Source organism: Hipposideros armiger, unplaced genomic scaffold (genome assembly GCF_001890085.2).
Source record: "Hipposideros armiger isolate ML-2016 unplaced genomic scaffold, ASM189008v1 scaffold_426, whole genome shotgun sequence".
In the NCBI taxonomy this organism is placed as follows: Eukaryota; Metazoa; Chordata; class Mammalia; order Chiroptera; family Hipposideridae; genus Hipposideros; species Hipposideros armiger.
In genome coordinates, this window is record NW_017731776.1 from 359,025 (window position 1) to 376,662 (window position 17,638).

Genomic DNA, 17,638 nt, shown 5'->3' on the forward strand with positions numbered 1-17,638 from the left:
TCTCTGCCTCCAATCTCACCAGCCCTTCAAACCATCCTCCACCCAGCAGAGGATGAGCAAGTTCTAAAACCTAAAGTCTGAGCGTGGCACTCTCTTGCTCAAAAGCCTCCATCGGCTCCCTAGCGATCTGGGAAAATTCCAACAACAGACTTCCCAAGCCCAGCAGCCCAAGGGGTCCTGCATGGCTGGTCCCTGCTCTCCTCTCCTGCCTCCCTCCACCAATTAAAATGGTCTGGTCGGGGTCCCTCCTGTGAGTTCCCACAGCCCCCCTGGGCTTCCCTCATCATCATCATAGCTGCTGCTTTCATTCCTGAACTGAGTTCTCCGAGAAAGGGGCTGGATTCTCCATGAGAGGCCAGCACAAGGCACCCAGTAGGTGCTCATTACCTATCCACTAATGACTGAATGAAAGAAGCCTGCTCTCTCCATTTATAGATAAGGAAACCAAGCTCAGAGTAATTAATGACTTGCTCAAGATCACACCGTTTGTACAAGACAAGATCAGGATTTGAACCCAGGTCTGTGGTTCCAATGCCAGTCTTTTCCGCTCCCTGGGGAGGGCTATGGGGGTCAGCTTCTGCACAGGTCTCCGGGGACTTGAATCTGAGATAAGCACTGATAAGGAGATGGGACTCCCTACCCAGGCTGATACCGCCTCAACCTTGGACTAGCCACATGACTCCCAGGGCCTCAGTCTGCTCATCTGTAAAGTGGGAAGGAACCCCATCTCAGGGGGTCACTGTAGGGACAGAAACTCGGGTCTTGGAAGAAGCCCATCCTGCCAACAACATCTGAGGATTTTGCCCCCTCGCCCTCCAAACCCAACTGCAGTGCCCTTGGCAGGCACTCCTCAGAGCTTGGGGGCTTCCTAGGATGGGAGATGTCACATGGGACTGAGAACCCCTCTAGTGAGAGAGCCCTAGTGGGAGAAGCAGGAGGAACTTGGGGGTCAGATCATGACCTTGGGCAAAAAGCTTCCCTGTCTCAGCCTTGGCGTCCTCATCTGTGAAGTGGGCCCAGTTATGCTCATTTATTAGGATTGCAATGGAGACCAATGTGTAAAGTGCCCAGTGTGGTGCAGGCACTACCACAGCCACAAGGTTCTGCCGGAATGTGACCCTGAAGTGTGCCCCAGGGAGAGAGGGGAGTAGAAGGGGGCAGAACAAAGCAGGACCACCTGTTCCTGACTCTCCATCCTCAGCAGTCTGCGGAATAGAACTCAAGCCCCAAAGTGTAGCCGTTGGGCCCTCCAGATGGGCCCCACCCTCCCTCTCTAAGCTCATACCCACAACATCCCTTTACAACCTATGGAGTTGCAGGGTTGCCCATCTGCATGTCCTCTGGGCCTTTGCTCATGCTGTTCCTGTACCTGGGGTGCCATTCCCATCCTTCCCCCACTCCTCCCGGACCTCATGTCTCCTCCTCCAAGAAGCCTTCAGAGATTTGCTCTCTGCAGGGAGAGTGACAGCCTCCCTGCTCTGCCCCATCCCGATTCCATCCCCATGGAATCCTAGAAGGATCCTAGAGATTGTCTCACCCCACTTCCCCCACACACACCCATTTTACAGATGGGTAAACTGAGGCACAGATGAGGGACAGCAGCTCTCCAGGGATGCCCTTGAACCCAGGTATCTCTGCTGCTTCCAGCCCTGCAGGTGGCTTCTCTCCTGGCTCTGAGCTGTTGTTCAGCCCTTGCCTGTCTTCTCCACACCCCTCAGTCCAGAACTACCTGAGGACAGAACCTCCATCTTCCTCTCTGCTCCCCCCCACCCCAGTGCCTAGCCTAAGGCCTGGCGCATAGTAGGCACTCAGTAAATGTCTGTTGAATTGAATTGCGCTCAGGGCAGCCAGTCGTCTCTGCTCTGTAAGAGAAGCATAGAGTTAGTGGAGCTGTTCCCATGGCGACGGGGGTGGGAACCAAGCTGGTAGGTGAGGAGTCCAGCCTCCCAAGGACCCCTCGGGCCCTGGGAAGGAGATGGGGTCTGGGAAGCTGCAACATTCGGACTGAGGTGAGTCCAAATTCTGTCCCAACAGGCAGCATGACCCTGGCAAGTCACACCACCCCTAGGGCCTCAGTGGCCTCCTGGGTCCAGTGGAGATGACACTGGAGTCCTTAGGGGCTCTGAGGACTGTCTGTGATGAGGACCAGAAGAGACATGAGGGATATAAACAGTGACTCAAGCTCACAAGCATTGAGTACTCAGAGCCTGACACACAAAGTTGGATGGGAATCATGCCCAGTTCTACAGATAAGGAAACTGAGGCTCAGAGAGGGGGGCGGCTTGCCTGAGGCCACGCAGCCCATGCGCTTGATGCCATGCTGTATACAGAGTCTCCCTGCAGAGCTGGAGGGAAGCGAGGCATGATAATAAACCCCAGACAAAGACTTCGAGCTCACCAAAGGGTGGCCCAGCCCAGGCCCAGGAGAGCAACAGTTCTCTAGGCAAAGGGCCCAGCGTGGGCCCCAGGGCTGTAAAGAGAAAAGAGAGAAGCCACATTCTCCCTTCCCCATGGGGGTGAGCTCTGATTCCACAGCCCCCAGCGGGTTCAAAGCCATCCTGAGATCTACAGGCTGCAAAGGCCTGGGCCAGGCCCAGTGTTAATATAGATCAGCAGAGACTATAAATACACAGCCAGGCCGGACACACCCGAGGAGCAGCCCAGCAGGGGCTGTAACCCCAGCCCTGTCCCACAGCCCCCTCCCCTTGGGCCTCGGCTTCCTTGTCTATCAACAGCAAGCTACACCATGACCACAACAGCTCAAGTTCTTTACCCAACAGCCTAGTGTTCCCTGACCCTGCCAGGCTGACATGGGAGAGGCCCTGGGGGCCCTGGCCAAAGACCTAGGGAGGAAAAGAGAAAGATACAAACAGGCTCACCCTGGGTCCACCTGGGACAGCCAAGGGAGGAGCTTGGATGTGCCTCTACTCGCTGGCCTGGAGCCTGGGAGAGTCAGGGAAAGGGGCCTAGCCGCCAGCTATTCAGTCATTCACTCCCTCATTCATTCCAACAGCCATTCTTTGAGCATCTCCTGCTGGGAGCTGAGGACTCCCAGCCAAAAGACAGAGCCTGGCCTGGGTGGGAGCTCTAGTGGAGAAGACAGCAAGATAAACAAGCATCTCTCCCCTGGCCCTGCCCACATCCGGGTCTGGCTGTCCTCAGGCTCCCGTGGTCCATCCCAGCTTGCATCACGGAACCCTGGTTTCACGCCTGCCCTCTGCCTGGACAGGGACAGTGAGGGAAGTCTCATTCTCCCTGTAAACCCAGGGCCCAACACGGCCCCCAGGAGGCACTCCATAAATGTTCACCGGCTGAAACGATGAATGAGGCACCACGGGAGCATAAAAAAGGATGCCCATGCACAGAGCTGTGACATAGGCAAGAGGGAAGGCGGGGTGGGAGCGGGGAAGGTCTCACTTCACCCAGCACCAACAGTGGGCCAGACCCGCACACTTAATACGCTTAATACACAGCAGCCATGTTGTTACACACACTTGAAGAATGAGGAAACTGAGGCAGAGGGCTGTGCCCAAGGACCCAAAGCTACAAAATGGCCCAGCACCCACAGCTCCCCAGAAACGAGAAAGGGCTGGTGCCTACAAATGCCCAGTACAGATACTCTAAGCATCACAGGGGCGACGTTTGCAGAGTCTGGGACTCCCCCAAAGGCCAGGCACAGGTGAGGGATCAGTGTCCCATTTTCTCATCAAAGCCTCAAAAGAACCCCCCGAGTGGCAGACAGACCCTCACATGACAGGTAGAGAAACTGAGGCTCCGAGAGGTGATCCGGCATACCCCCAACCCCAGGCCCAACAAATACTCTGCAGACCCTTCCCGGTAAGTGCACAGAGGGACCCCCCTGCTCATTAGCAGTTCCACCTCCAGCGGCTCTGAGATTCACAGGCAAGGGGTGCAGACTTCGGCCCAGGCCCTGCTCTGCCCCTGCTGGCTGGGTGGCTTGGGCAGTGACCAGCCCTCTCTGAGCTCCGACTTCCCCGAGACCCATCTCCTTGGCCCCACCCCACACAGCTGCTGCAAGGAGCAAAGGGATAGACTGATAAGAGACACTCCCCTCTCTTACAAACTGTAAAGTGTTGTCCATATTTAAGGGTATTTAATTGTTACTATTATACTTTCCTTGGCCTTCCTCAACCTCTTCTCTGCTCTCCTTTCAAGAAAGGTTATGACAGTTATCAGATGCTTGCCCTGTGCCTGCCCCTATGCTAAGGGCTTGTCACACCTTTCATCCTCAGGATACTAGGAACCAGGGACTATTTTTATGCCCATTCTGCAGATGAGGAAATTGAGGCTCAGAGAGGGTAAGTGACTTGTTCAAGATCACACAGGAAGAAATGAGAGCATTAAGCCATAACACTGACTATGTGGCCCTGAGTGCCTGTGCTCTTGGTGGTACTCGAGTCCTCTGGTTCATTAAGGCCCACCTGCTCCCCAGGTTTATGTGACTTCCCAGATGTATGCAATGTTCATATTTCCAGCAGCAGCAGCAGCTCACACACTCCTTCCCAAGGCCTTCAGGAGCCCCATTAATCATTCAGACACACCTGCATATTCATTAACTTCAGAATTAATACAGAGCCCCTTATTACTTCGGGCCTGCTGCCTTCATTCATTATTAAACTCCCCTGATAAATGATCACATCCCTCTTCCACAGAGGGGGGCAGCTCCCAGGCCCCCAAGCCAGCAGATCTGCTCCCAGTGCCAGCTGCTGTGTGACCTTGAGCCAGGCCCTCACCCTCTCTGGGCCTCCTGCACAAAGACAGTGTCTAAGCGCCGCCCAGGCTCATCGAAGTCGGCCCTGTCCCATCCTTCGGCAGACTCCTGGGCCCCTTCCCTGCACTTATGTGTCTTACTTGGACTCGCATAACCCTCTGTTCTCCATGAAACAGGAGCCCTGTCCTCTCTGTAGTTTTCCTGACCTTCCCCCACCGCAGCCTCTACTCGCACCTGGGCCTGGGCTTTGCAGCCAGTGGGCCTTGGGCCCTGGCACAGGCCCATCATCTTGAGGACATCGTCTATCCCCAGTGGCTTGGCAGACCACGACATGTCCCAAATCAGAGAGGCCACTGACCCCACAGCCAGCGAGGGTGGACTCCAGCTGCAATATAACAACAGCAACAACAATAATAACAGCACCCGGCATTTCCTGAGCAGTTACCATGTCCCAGGCCTGTGCTAAGTCCTATACTTTCCTATCCTTCTTAGAACAACCTCCACTTTACAGACGGGAAAACTGAGGCCAGTGAGGTCCAGGCCATCTCCCCAGGAAATGTTAGTGCCAGCTGTAAAGCAGGCCTCGCTCGCTTGGGGTCCTGAACTCTTCACCATCACACATGACACCTGGAAGCAAGACCCCCGGCCACTGTCTTGCCCTGGCCCCACCCTTCCCTGACGGTTCCTCTACGTGCCTACCTCGGCCTACTGGAACTGCAGCCAACACAAAACAGATCCCCCATTCCCTGGCAGATGACCTGATCAATCTCCATTATGCCTGGCGCTGAGCGGAGCCCACAAATGAAGCGTGAGGATGCCACCAGTGGCATCGCCCTGCTGCCTCTGCCCTGACTTCCACCTCCACTCCACGGCGCCTCTGCACAGGACCGCTCACCAGGCTGTGGGGCTGCCAACAGTAGCAGGCCAAGCCGTGGGCCACCTCCTGCCACTACTGGGCCTGAGGCATCACTCCCCAGCCCACTGGCTGTGTGACTGTGAACTCACTACCAAACCTCTCTGTGCCTCGGTCCCACCATCTGAATCACACCTGACTCTGCCTTCTGCCTTGTCCTTCATCTCTAATCCATCCCAACACCTGTGAGGCCACGCACCTGTGTGTCCAAACCACCGATGGCTCTTGTCTATGCAGAAACCACTGCCTCCCAGCATCTCCAGGCATCCCCTGGGCCCCTCCCCTTCCCCCAGGTGTCAGACAGCCTCTCAAAATGCCGTCTCTCTGAAGGACCCACTGAAGGCCCCTCTCTTAAAGCCCTTCCAGAAGCTTCCGTGGCTCCCAGACTGAAGCCAGAAATCCGCTTGAAGGTCAAGGCCCCACGAGGCCTTGAGTGGCCCAGCCGCACACTCAACACCCTCCCCCCTGCTTTCCCCACAAGACCGTTCCCACAGGGACTCTCCCCATTCTTGCCTGACCCCATCATAGGCGTCTGTCCTCCCACACCGTCGGGGACACCCAGCAAGTACAGTGTGCTTCCCGCTGCAGCTCCAGCCCCCGGCACAGTCAGCATGGAAATCCTGTCAAGTCAAGACAGAAAACCCACAAGGCTAAAGTCAATGCCAACAGGGAGCCTGGCAGACGATGATGAAGGCCTCACCTATCCCTGTCTGGATGCAGACATAGCCCCCCACCTAACATGATGACAGGGTAAAGGTCATCAGACCCACTTCTCAAAGGAGGAAACCAAGGCTCAGAAAGCGGCCTCCCAGTCACGGTTGGCAAGTGGCAGGACTGTGACTCAAGGCCTGCGATCGGCTCCCACACACTGAGCGCTAACCGCATGCCAGACCCCAAGAAGCTTTTTACATTAATTAACTCACCCAACTCTCTCCACAGCCCTGTGAGATGGGCACTATGATTATGCTCATCTGAGATGTGAGGAAACGGAGGCCCAGAGTGGTGAAGCCACTTGCCCAAGGGCACACGACGAGGAAGATGGAGCCATGAAGCCAGTCCACCCCTCCAGCTCACTCAAATCTCCTTCCCAGGCCCTCCACGGCCACAGCAGCTCTGGGTGAGGCATCCCCTTTGCTGGCTCCCCCACCATCCTGGCTTCATGGCAGCACGGACTTCACAAGGCCCTTCCCTTTCGGCGCCCTGGCTGCCATCTGTGAGGGGGTGAATGGGACACCCTGGGGATCCCTTCAGCGGTGGCACATTATCTACACGCCTGTGGGTCTACTATGCCTCAGGCCCTGGGCTGACAAAACTGCTCTTTGGCCTGCAGGGGACCAGGAAGGGGTGGGAAGGGGCAGGGAGCCCGTTCAGGGTTCAGGGTTCGGGTACAAACAGGATGCAAGCCCCTACCTGGTGTCACTGAGAGCCAGGAGAGAGGCCAAGGGTGCAGCTAATCCCCAGGCGCCAAAGCTGATCATTAACTGGGAAGGCATGGCACCTCTAAAGACCTGCTGCCACCCAGGGGACCTGGGGATCCCCAGAGGGGCTGCACCCAGCCAACCAGACACTCCACGTCTAATGAGCACCTGCCTCCTGCCTGGCCTAGGATTCTTGGCACATTGCGGAAGAGACAAACACGAACGAGGAACTCATAGACTAGTAGGGGACCCGGGAAAATGGAAACCCAGCACACACCCACTGGACATTTTTGCTATTGAAGGAAACCCGCCTGTGAATTAGTTTGTGAAATAAATAACCAGTCTCTTATTTCTCTTATAAAATATTGAATTGTCATAGATTGGGGCTGCTCAGAGTGAGTTAACACACTTAGCCCTCTGGGGCTTCCTCATTGCACATCCAGTGTGAGCGCTAAGGGTGGGGACCACGGCAGAGTCCCCGCTCTGTCCCAGCCCCCAACGCGAGCTGGCACGCAGCAGGTGCCGAGTCAATCCGGCCAAGCAGACTCCATTAACACACACATTTCCATGCCCCAGTATCGAAGCTGCTGTGTGCGGACCCCACCCCAGTACACCTCGCTTAGTCCAGTTTCAGACCCTCTGGGGTACTTTAGAGAAGGTCAGAGATGGCAGCTCCCTTAGCACATATGTTATATGACAGGCCCCTGTCATATAACATAAAGAAACTGAGGCCAGAAAAGGTAAAAGCCTTGCCCAAAGCCTCGCAGCCACACCCCATCTCCTTCCAGGGTGCCCCTTCCTGCCCCGGCCCCCTAAACACTGCAGCTCCTCTGAGCTCTGTCCTCAACCTACCTACGCCTGGGTGGTCTCATGCCCCTGGTCGCCCAGATCCTGGCGTTTGCCTGCTGGATGCCTCCAAGGTGCTCTTAGATGCCCCAGGTCCAGGTCATCTGCCCGCCCAAGCCTACTCCTGCCCACGTCTCCTGTTGGTCAAGGTCACCACCACCCCTGACACATCACACCCCTTCAGGCGACACATCTCAGCTTCATCCTCAACTCCTCCCTCCACTTCCCACCAGAAGATGATGAATAAACCCGCCACCAAGTCTGCCACTTCTGTCCTCAAAAGTCTCCCACATTCATCCTTTGCTCCCCACCTCACCAGGCAGGACAGGCTACCCTCATCACTCGCCAATTACCAACCATGGCCTACTTCTCCTCCAGCCCCTCTGTACAGCGGCCAGAAGGAGTCTTCCAGAGGGCAGCTCTGGTGCTTCCTGTCCTGCTCAAAAGCTTTCCAGGGCTCCCTGCAGCCCAGGGACAGAGGCCAAGCTCCTTACTGGCACTTGAAATTTCCATGAGGTGGGCCCGTACCATCCCCACCTTGTGCCCCAGCCATGGCGTCTCCTCACATGCCCTGCCCACACCAGGTTGCCCACCCCTGCACTGACACACATCCTTCCCTCTCCCTACCACTTGCCACCAACCCTGTGAATCCCTACCAGCTTAAGCTCAGGTATCACCTCCTCCAGGAAGCCCGCCCTGAACCCTAGTCTGGCTTCGTTACTTCACAGCATCTTCACATTCACCAGCAAAAAAGTGGCATCCCCCTCCCTGCCAGACAGTCACCATTTCCCTTCCTCCATTTCCCTTCCTGAGGGCCAAGAGGGCACCGTGTGCCCTTCTATGCTCCCCGTGTCAGCAGGAGGCCTGGGTCATGGGGAAATGGAAAAGCAAAAAATCCCCACAGTCCCCCAGGCATGTAATTCCCAGAGGCCCTGTCCCCACCCTCCCACCTCCCCACACACTGAGCGGGCTCATTATTAATACTGGTGACAACAGGGCCTCCCAGCTCCTTATCATTATTATTGTGACCATTACAACAATAATATCATTATTATGACTGTGACCAGTGCTGCGGCTCCTGTGCCCACACTGGCCTCCGCCTGCCCAAGGCGGTGTGGTCCGGCAGGGGCAGGGAAATCAAGGGAACATGAGTGGAGGCCATGCCAGGAGCCTCACCTGGGCCAGCAGCCCTGATGTGGGCACTTGGGAGACCCTTTTACAGATGAGGAGACTGAAGTTTGGAGGGCAAGCAGCTGAACTGGGGTCTCACAGCTGGTGGGGGCTGAGCTAGGGATCAGGACCAAACTCCCGCCCGTTCTCCTTGCACTGGATCCAGGAGCCTTCAAAGCAGGAAGAGGGGGGCGATGTGCACGGAGCATCTGGACAAGGCATCTGAGGCATTCGGGAGAGGGGAGGCCGCGGGCACCAAGGCAAGAGCACCAAGTCTGGGTTTCCAAACAACTTGGAGTCAGACCTTTGCTCTGTGCCCCTCCCAGCTCTGTGGCCTCTGGCAGGCTGAACAGCTTCTCTGAGCAGATGCCTCATCTGTCCCCAGGTCTGCCCTGGGGCTTCAACGAGATGGCAGTGACCACAGCCAGTAAGGAGGGAGTACCACCCAGGCCTGGCTGTTGGTGGATTAGCTCATCTAATCCTCACAACAACACCGCAAGAGGCAAGTTTTAAGTATCCCCATTTTACAGACAACAAAATGAAGGACCCAGGGCCAGAGGACCTACCCAAAGCCATGCAGCTGTATGTGTGCAGCTGGGCGCACAGTGCTGGGTAGAGAATGCCAGGCATGGGGTTTGTCCTCCCTAATGAGATTCCTTCCCAGCTCAGATCTTCCCTTTAATCCTTCAAAGGCATCCTGACTACACTGCCCCCCCACCTCCATTCCAGCCACCTGCTGTGTCCTCCCTTCCACCTCCACGGAGCCCAACCCTCTTGGCCCTCTGCCACCCCATCAAACACCACCTCCTCCACAGGCTTCCCTGTGCTCTGCCATCCTCCCTCCTGTCTGTCACTTTGACACCACCCATTAACGCTCCTCCAACAGGTGCAGCAGTCTCCTAAAGGAGACAGGACACCAAGCCCCCCACAACCCTGCCTCCACCCATCCTCGGCTGTATTGACAGAGGAAACTTCCCAAAGCACAAGTAGACTTGTGGGTCCCTGCCCTGCTCGGAGCCGCCCTAGTCCTTATCCCAGCATTCAAGACGCCTCACGCTCCGACCTGGCCCTGTCTGTGCAAATCTGCCCTCCAACACCCTCCTGTAACGAGGACACTGTCAGAACAAACCGCTCCCCACGGTGCACACACACGCACATACACATATCGGGTTGTCGGAAAAGTCATGACGCATTTTTGCAATGAAAAACATAGAAAAAATACATCATGACTTTTCCGACGACCCAATACATGTATGCACGCATGTATGCATGCCCCCCCCACCACCCTGGCACTGGGCTTCCGTGACTCCTCCCTTACTTGGGCCTCTCCCTCAACTCTCCTCTCTACCAACACCAGCTTCCCATCCCTCCAGCCCAACTCTAGCACAGCAACTCCGAGAACTCCCTTCCCCAATTCATTCCTCAGTTCTTCCCACTCCCTGCCCTGTCATAAACACATCATCCACTCCCGTTTCTAAATGCCCGGCATGTCCCCTGTTGCTGGAGACACACAGTCCAGACTCCTCCTGGCCTGGTCATAAACTCTCCCTCCTTCCGGTCTCCTGGGCACAAGAACTTCTCACCTGTCTCTGAGCTCATACCTCTTGGCCCTTTTCTCTTGAAACTCCCAGGACCTGGTGTGCCCTCCCGCCCCACCCCCACCTCATGAATGACACTCCTCACCATAGACTCAAAGCCACCTCCTACAGGAAGCCCTCCAGCCCAACCGGCATCAGTCACCCTAGTCTACTTTCCCCCGTGGCTGTGGGATCCCTGCCTGCAGGGACTGTTCTCATTCACCCCCCCAGGCCTCCAGCACTTTGCACAATGCTCGGCCCACACCAGACGCTTTAGAACCGTCTGCCGAATAAACCTGCTGCTCTCCTCCGGAGCCTTCCCTGCGCACCTGGAGGCAGAGGAACAAGCTCATTACCCCGCACCAGCAGGAATCCGGCCCCTTCTTCCCACCCCCACCAGGTCACCTGAACTACCACAGTGACTGTCACCCTCCTCCCTGCCACCACCCTCCGCTGTCTGCTGACTCGCATTGGGTGGGAATAAAATCCCCAGCCTTTCCTGGCTGATTTCCTCACTTGGCAGCTTCCAACCCTCGCTGCGCCTGCTGTTGAGTGCAGCCTCTAAGCCCCTGGAGGGCAGGACCCCATCTTACATCTCCCAAGATCCCCAATACCTACCACAGAGCAGGAGTTCAAAAGTCTCCTTGAACAAACACATGAGCGAGCGAGTGGGTGCTGGGTTCAAATCCCACGCTCTGCCTGGGCCTCTGTTTCCCCATCTGTAACTGCAGACCACAGTCCTTGCCTTGCCTTCTCTGTGTGTGTGTGTGTGGGGGGGGGGGTCTAAAGATAGAGATCAAATGACGGATGGCACCAGCCCAAAAGTGCTTTCAAAACCATAAGTCGCTACACACCTGGAAGGGACTTTTAATTCCAAAGGAGTACAAACCGAGGCTGAGGTTAAGTATTTCTCTCAGTCATTCATTTAATGCTAATTCTCAAGCCACTGGGCAGGCACAGGGCACCCATGGTGACCAGGACAGAGGTGGTATTGCCTCGAGGAAGCTCACAGCTCGAAGGGAGTCATGCAGGAGGCCAGTAATTGCAGGAGGAATGTGGGGAGCTGCGGGGCTGGGGCTACAGGACAAGGTGGCCCAAGCTGGGGAGGGGTGTCTAGTAAGGCCTCCTAGAGGAAGGATCATCATGTTCTCAGGCCCATCAGAAGTAAAGGGTCCCCAAAGAGCCAGTTCAACTAGCAAAGGGGGCATGCCCCCCACAAACGAGTGTCATCTCAGGTAAGCAACGTCATTTTACAGATGAGGAAATTGAGGCCCGGATTGCTGAAGCAACATGCTTTAGACCCACCGCTGTTGGGCAGCAAAGCAGGTGGTCTTTAGGCCCCCTGCACCTTCTGAGACCCCTGAAGAAGCTGGGACACTCAACCTCGGAACTCAAGGCCCAGCGGCTCTGATGGCATCGTCAGCTGCTCCCAGACTCAGCAAGGGGAGCCACAGCCGCAGGAGGCTGGCACCAAGCACACAGCGGGCCATCAGGAAGCACACCTGAAGAAATCGCCAAAACAGCCCAAACAAACCCTCCATAGCGGGACCTACTTAATGTGAGTGAGGGGCGGCTGCCCTGGGGGGGGGGGCGCCGAGATTCCCCGTAACCACACGGGGCCCAGGCAGCCTTCCCTTTAATGCATGCAAATGAAAGGCATAAATTTCTGCTTACTTAACTTCACAAATGTTAACAAGCTCATAAAAAATAAGTTATTCTTCCTCAGCTCCACAACACCCTTCATTTGTTTAATTTTGTTTCTCCTCCCTCCATAGTCTCCTCCGTGAGAGAAAGGAAAAACTGCAGATTTTCGTGTTTCCCTGCCAAGTGGGTCTGCCCTTTCCCCTTCCACCCTGCCCCAATGAGGCTGGGGGGGGGGAACCCCCAGATAAGGAATCAGAAGGCCCAAGGTTAAGCCCTGCTCTCTCCCCCACAGCTGTGTGACCTTGGGCTCTAACTTAACCTCTCTGGTTTAATTGCCTTATCTACAAAGTAGGCATTGCAATTGTACCCTGCCTGCCTGGGGGCTGGTGTGAGGATCAAACAAGATAATCCTAGTAAAGTTCTTAGCTCCCTCCTGGCACAGAGCAAGCCCTCAATAAATGTTAGCCCTTGTTATTATGTAAAGGAGAGTTAAATACCCCCCAGTTAATCCATTTGTAGAGTCTGCCTTCTGGGACAAGCTGGCAGCTCCAAATGCAGCCTGAGGATCAGTTTTGCTGGCCAGCTCAGTATTGATACAAATCCCAGTTTGATGCCATCAGGCAGATCCTGAGCCCTGGCGTTTACCACAGGCCCCACTGCACCCTATTGCCTTATTGGGACTAAATGCACACCTTCCAGTGACCTGGACTCTGTGGGCCTCTGAGTTTGCCACCCCTCGTTTATGCCTCTCCCAAGCTGATCTCGTTGAATGCATCATTAGGCCCAGCTGACCGATAAGGAAACGGGTCATGGAAGTATAGCCCACAGTAAGCGTCCAGTCGCCAGTCCTGGCCCACTTTCTCTCCTCAGACTCTGCTCCACCATGCCAGCTTGGGAAATGCCTCCTTGGCACATGGAAAAGCAAATGGCCCATTAGCCAAGTGGTGGGAGAGACAGCACTCGGCCTCCATGGGCTCAGGTGTTCCGGGAACAGGTGGGTAGCTGAGTGGGCTCAGGACCTGCCCTGGGCTTCAACCCAGCCCCAGCATGCCAGGCCCCAGCAGAGCCCATCCAAAAGATGGGGGCAGTGTTAGAGCTGGCGCATTCCCCTCAGGTCCCCTTTACACCCCCCGCCTTGAGTCCACCTCCAGGAATGGCCTTGGCCAGAATCTGCACCTCGTTTGCCCACGCTGGCCCCCTTCCGTCGGCACAAAGCATGAAAAACCATGGCCCCAACCTGCTTCAGTCAGAGTTACCGCCAGCTGTACGCTATGGTCCCCCAACTCACAGAAGAGGAAACTGAGGCCCAGGCAGGAGGAACGGACACCCTATGGTTACAGAGGGAGATTCGAGCCCTGGCCTTCAAAAACCTGGTGTGTGCCACCCTCCAGCCAGCACCACCAGCAAGATCCAGAAAACAGTGCCCAGAGCCATCCTGAGAGGTGAGCCCTGGCTACAGTGGCACCAGCTTCCCTCCAGGCCTTCATGTCCCCATCTGGGATGCAATATGGCTGACTCTGACACAGCGAGCTGTTCTTAGAGAGAGGACAACGGGGCTGGGAGCCTCAACAACCAGGAACATACCCGTGTGCATGTGCCTACACTTTCTCAAGAGGAGGGTGAGACTTCCGTCCCCTCTCTGCCCCAAAGCCCTTCCCAAAGGGCACCCCCTGTCCTGCATCCAGCAGTGGCACAAACAGCGACCGAGTAGTTACCATGGAGGCTTTCCACGGCTCACCTGGTGGGTGCGGTTATGCTCATTTTCAGACAAGGAATCGGGAGCACAGAGAAGCTAAGTAATTAATTTGCCCAGGGCCACACAGGATGAAACAGAGTAGTGTGGACTGGTAGACAGACCAATGGACAAGGAGGGAAAACACACCCCTGGTTACTGGTGTCCAGATGAGGCCACAGAGGGATGTGGGCTTAGAGGATGGAAGAGGAGGAGGACTGAGTCCAGAATCTGTGGCTGAGGGGGGTAGCCCCACAGTTGCTGTCAGCTGCAGAGATTGGCCCCTCCAATAGCTCTCTTCACTGCACACCTGCCTCTGCAACCCTGCATGCCCATCATTAGTCTCAGTGGCATCTCAAGTTCAGGCCACTTCATTCTTCTCACCGATCTCAAATTGCCCCTGCGTGCTTCTCCCCAGGCAAGTCCAGCCATCAGTCCATTCCTCCTACTAAATAAAGCTCCCACCAAGCCAAGAGTGAATGAGTGGGGACTCCGACCCAGACACCCCCATCGCCTCAGTCCAGGGACCACCAGCTGCTGTGAGAGGGTGGAGCCAGGGCCTGTGATGGTCGGGGTTATGAGAGGCAGGGGTGGGGCCTGGCAGGTGGGGGCGGGCCGAGAGACAAGCCTGGATCGCCTCCCGTCTCGTTGCCCTGGCAACAGGACTAATTAATTCCAACTCGGGCTCCATCTGTGCCTTGGTTGGATGGTTGGTTTGGGCTCGCAGGTGTTTGTTTTGAAGGAAAGGAAGAGAAAGGGGAGGAGCTGGACGGCTGCAGTCCCAGGGGCTGGCGAGGGGCTGACACCCCCTCCTTCACACATAGCATCCCCACCCCAACAGGAAGAGGCAGGCTGGGCCACTAGAGACCATCACAGACCTCCTCTCTTGAGGAGGCGGCTCCGCCCAGCCTAAACAGAGCCTGGCACAGACAGCAGACAGCAGTGCCTGTGGTGCGTGCACACGTGCACACACACATGCACACGTGCACACACATGCACACGTGCACACACACGTGCACACACACATGCACACGCCAAGTAGAACACAGACGGGCTCCACGGTGAGAGAGACTCGGGTTCAGATGCCAGCTTAGCTGAGTCTCAGCTTCCCCATCTGCAAAATGGGCGACACTGCTCCCCTCAAAGGGTTCTTAGGAGTATTAGAAGGACGTTTCCAGTGCAGGTGCACCTGTGAGGTCTTGTCTACCCTGGGGTCAGGGAAGGCTTTGCTAAGGGTGATCCTGACCATGGAACTGCCTACGCAGCACCCAGAGGGTGGCACTTTTGAGGAACTGGAATGAGGCCAGAAGGACTGGATCATGGGAGAAAAAGAAGTGGGAGCTCCGAGGCTCAGCTAAGTCCCAGGAGGTCTCAGAAGCCAGGGTAAGGATTCTGGATCTCAGCCCAAGGACAGTACGAAGCCAGTGACATGCTGGGGAGTTCACGTCTATGACAGAAGAGTACAGAATGAATTGGAGGGGCAACAGCGATGGCCCAAGCCTGTGAAGGTGACTTGATGCAGCAAGGGCTGCGGGGTGAACAGGAGATGAGTGGATTTGAGAGCAGGGCTTGGTGACCTACAGGATGAGGATGGGGGGCCCAGGGTGTGGTTCAGGGGTGACTCCAAGGGTCCAGGTGGGTGTCTGAGCCATAGTGGTGGCCATCCTGAAACAGGGAGCCTCCAAGAAGGATCAAATGGGCCAGGGCACACGAGGAAGAAGAGCCCAGCGTCAGATAAGTTGATTCTTAGGAGTCAGAGGGGCTCCCCCAGAGCATGTGTCCAGTCAGCAGGTGGCCATACCCGATGCCCTACAGCCAGATACAGGGCACAGCAGAGGATGGAGCCTTGGGCTTTCCCCTACACACGGCTGCTTAGAGGAGGCAGGGGCTGAGGACCAGGCCGGAAGGGAGAATCACCCCTCAAGGACCGGTGTGGCTGGGAGTGGATGCTGGTGCCCAGGAGCCTGCCACATGGCAGCACTTAGAGCCAGACAGCCTGGTTCGAATCCCAGCTGCTACACCTCACCAACTGAGAGATCCTGAGCAAGCCGTTTCCTCTGAGCCTCAACCCCCACATCAGCAAAATGGAAATAAAAGCAATATCTACCCCAGAGGTTGTTATGAAGAAAGCTGTCCCCCTGAGTCCCCTGACTAAGCCCCGCTATGCAGGATCTCCAGGGACTGGCTCTTTGGGGGGGCGGGGCAGGCCACTAACCTTTGCTGAGCACATACTATGTGCCAGGCACCTCACATGTGTCATAGACCATGTGGAATGGTGATCTGGGAGGAAGGGCCTGCCCTCAGATGGCCCCGGCCTGAATCCTTGGTCCCCGACTTACTAACTGTGGTATTGGCAGAGGCCCCTCACATCCCTCAACCTTGGCTTCTGTGAATGTGAAATGGGGGTAATAAGGGTACCCACCCACGGCTCATGGGATTGTTGTGAGCATAAAATATGAAAACATGTGAAGCATTTGTCACCTGCCTGGCACACAGCAAGCACCAAATAAATCATCACTGTTGTCACTACTACAGCTGTTGTTACTGCTCCTCCCAATAACCCAAGCAGGTAGATGTAGTGACAGCCACATGACAAATGAGAAGGACAAAGGCCTCACCCACCCCAGTGTCCAGGACCTGGGCTGGCCACCATCTGATCTCCCCTTCCCCCAGGACAGGGCCATGTAAGACAGCCTGGGTCTGAACCCTGCCCTGGCCACTCCAAGCTGTGTGACCTTGGACAAGTCACCTCATCTCTCTGAGCCTTAGGTTCCTCCCCTAAAAAATGAGGGATCCCATCCCTAAACCATCCTCTGAGGACTGAACAAGGCAATACACAAAAGGTGTCTAGTTCAGGAACTGCACACAGTAGGTGCTCAACAAATGATAGCAAGTATGATTCGTGATTGGATATGAAGACCCAAAGGAACGAATGAATGCAGACAAGCACTCACAGTGGGATCTTGGGTGAGATGCCCTCCTGAAGCCACACAAACACACCCCCAGAGGGCTGCAGCCTGGAGATCCCCCCAGGTGCACCCTGTCCCCCCCTCACATTCCTCCCTCAGCACCCCCAACCCTGCTCCCATGCACACGCATCCCCAGCCTGCCAACCCCTGCAGCGAGCACACAGCCACGCATGCCACCGCCCAGCCCAGTGACCAACCAGGCAGCCTCTGCCCCTCCCCTGCTCTGCATCTGCTCAATTAGGGAAACTGGGGAGCCAGGGAAACAAAGACTTAATTTCTGAGCTAATCAGCCAGCCTCATACTAATTACCATCCTCCCAGGCATTAGGGCAGACTTCCTGGGGGAGGCAAAGGGGAAGGCTGGTCCCTGGGAATGACACCACCACCTTCCCCCAAAGCCTGAGTCAGCCCAGGAACAGGTGGGGTGGGAGGACCAGGAGGCTGAGGCAGGTGGGATTTCAGGGTAGGCCTGGGTGGGTGTGGCCAGACGCAGGGGACACAGAGTTAATTGTGCACACAGCAAGATATGTGCCTGAGTGGGTATCCCCTGGGCTGGCCCTACCCTCCCAGGGCCCCCTTCCAGGACTCCTGCCCCATGGTGGGGACAGCCTCAGGCTGGGGGGAGGCCCCAGAACAGG

The 17,638-nt window shown here is 56.1% G+C and overlaps 1 protein-coding gene across 8 annotated transcripts in view; it reads right to left on the reverse strand.

The window, feature by feature from the left end:
* Positions 1-17,638, reverse strand: part of ELFN2 (extracellular leucine rich repeat and fibronectin type III domain containing 2) — a 67,578-nt gene that overhangs the window by 14,308 nt on the left and 35,632 nt on the right. Inside the window, exon 3 of one of the 8 annotated variants that reach the window (XR_002126455.1) lies at positions 445-1,862. The exons of the other annotated variants lie outside the window; for them this stretch is intronic. The gene's annotated coding sequence lies outside the window, so the exon portion shown is untranslated. Of the gene's footprint in view, positions 1-444; positions 1,863-17,638 lie in introns of those variants that run through there. 8 annotated transcript variants of the gene reach the window in all.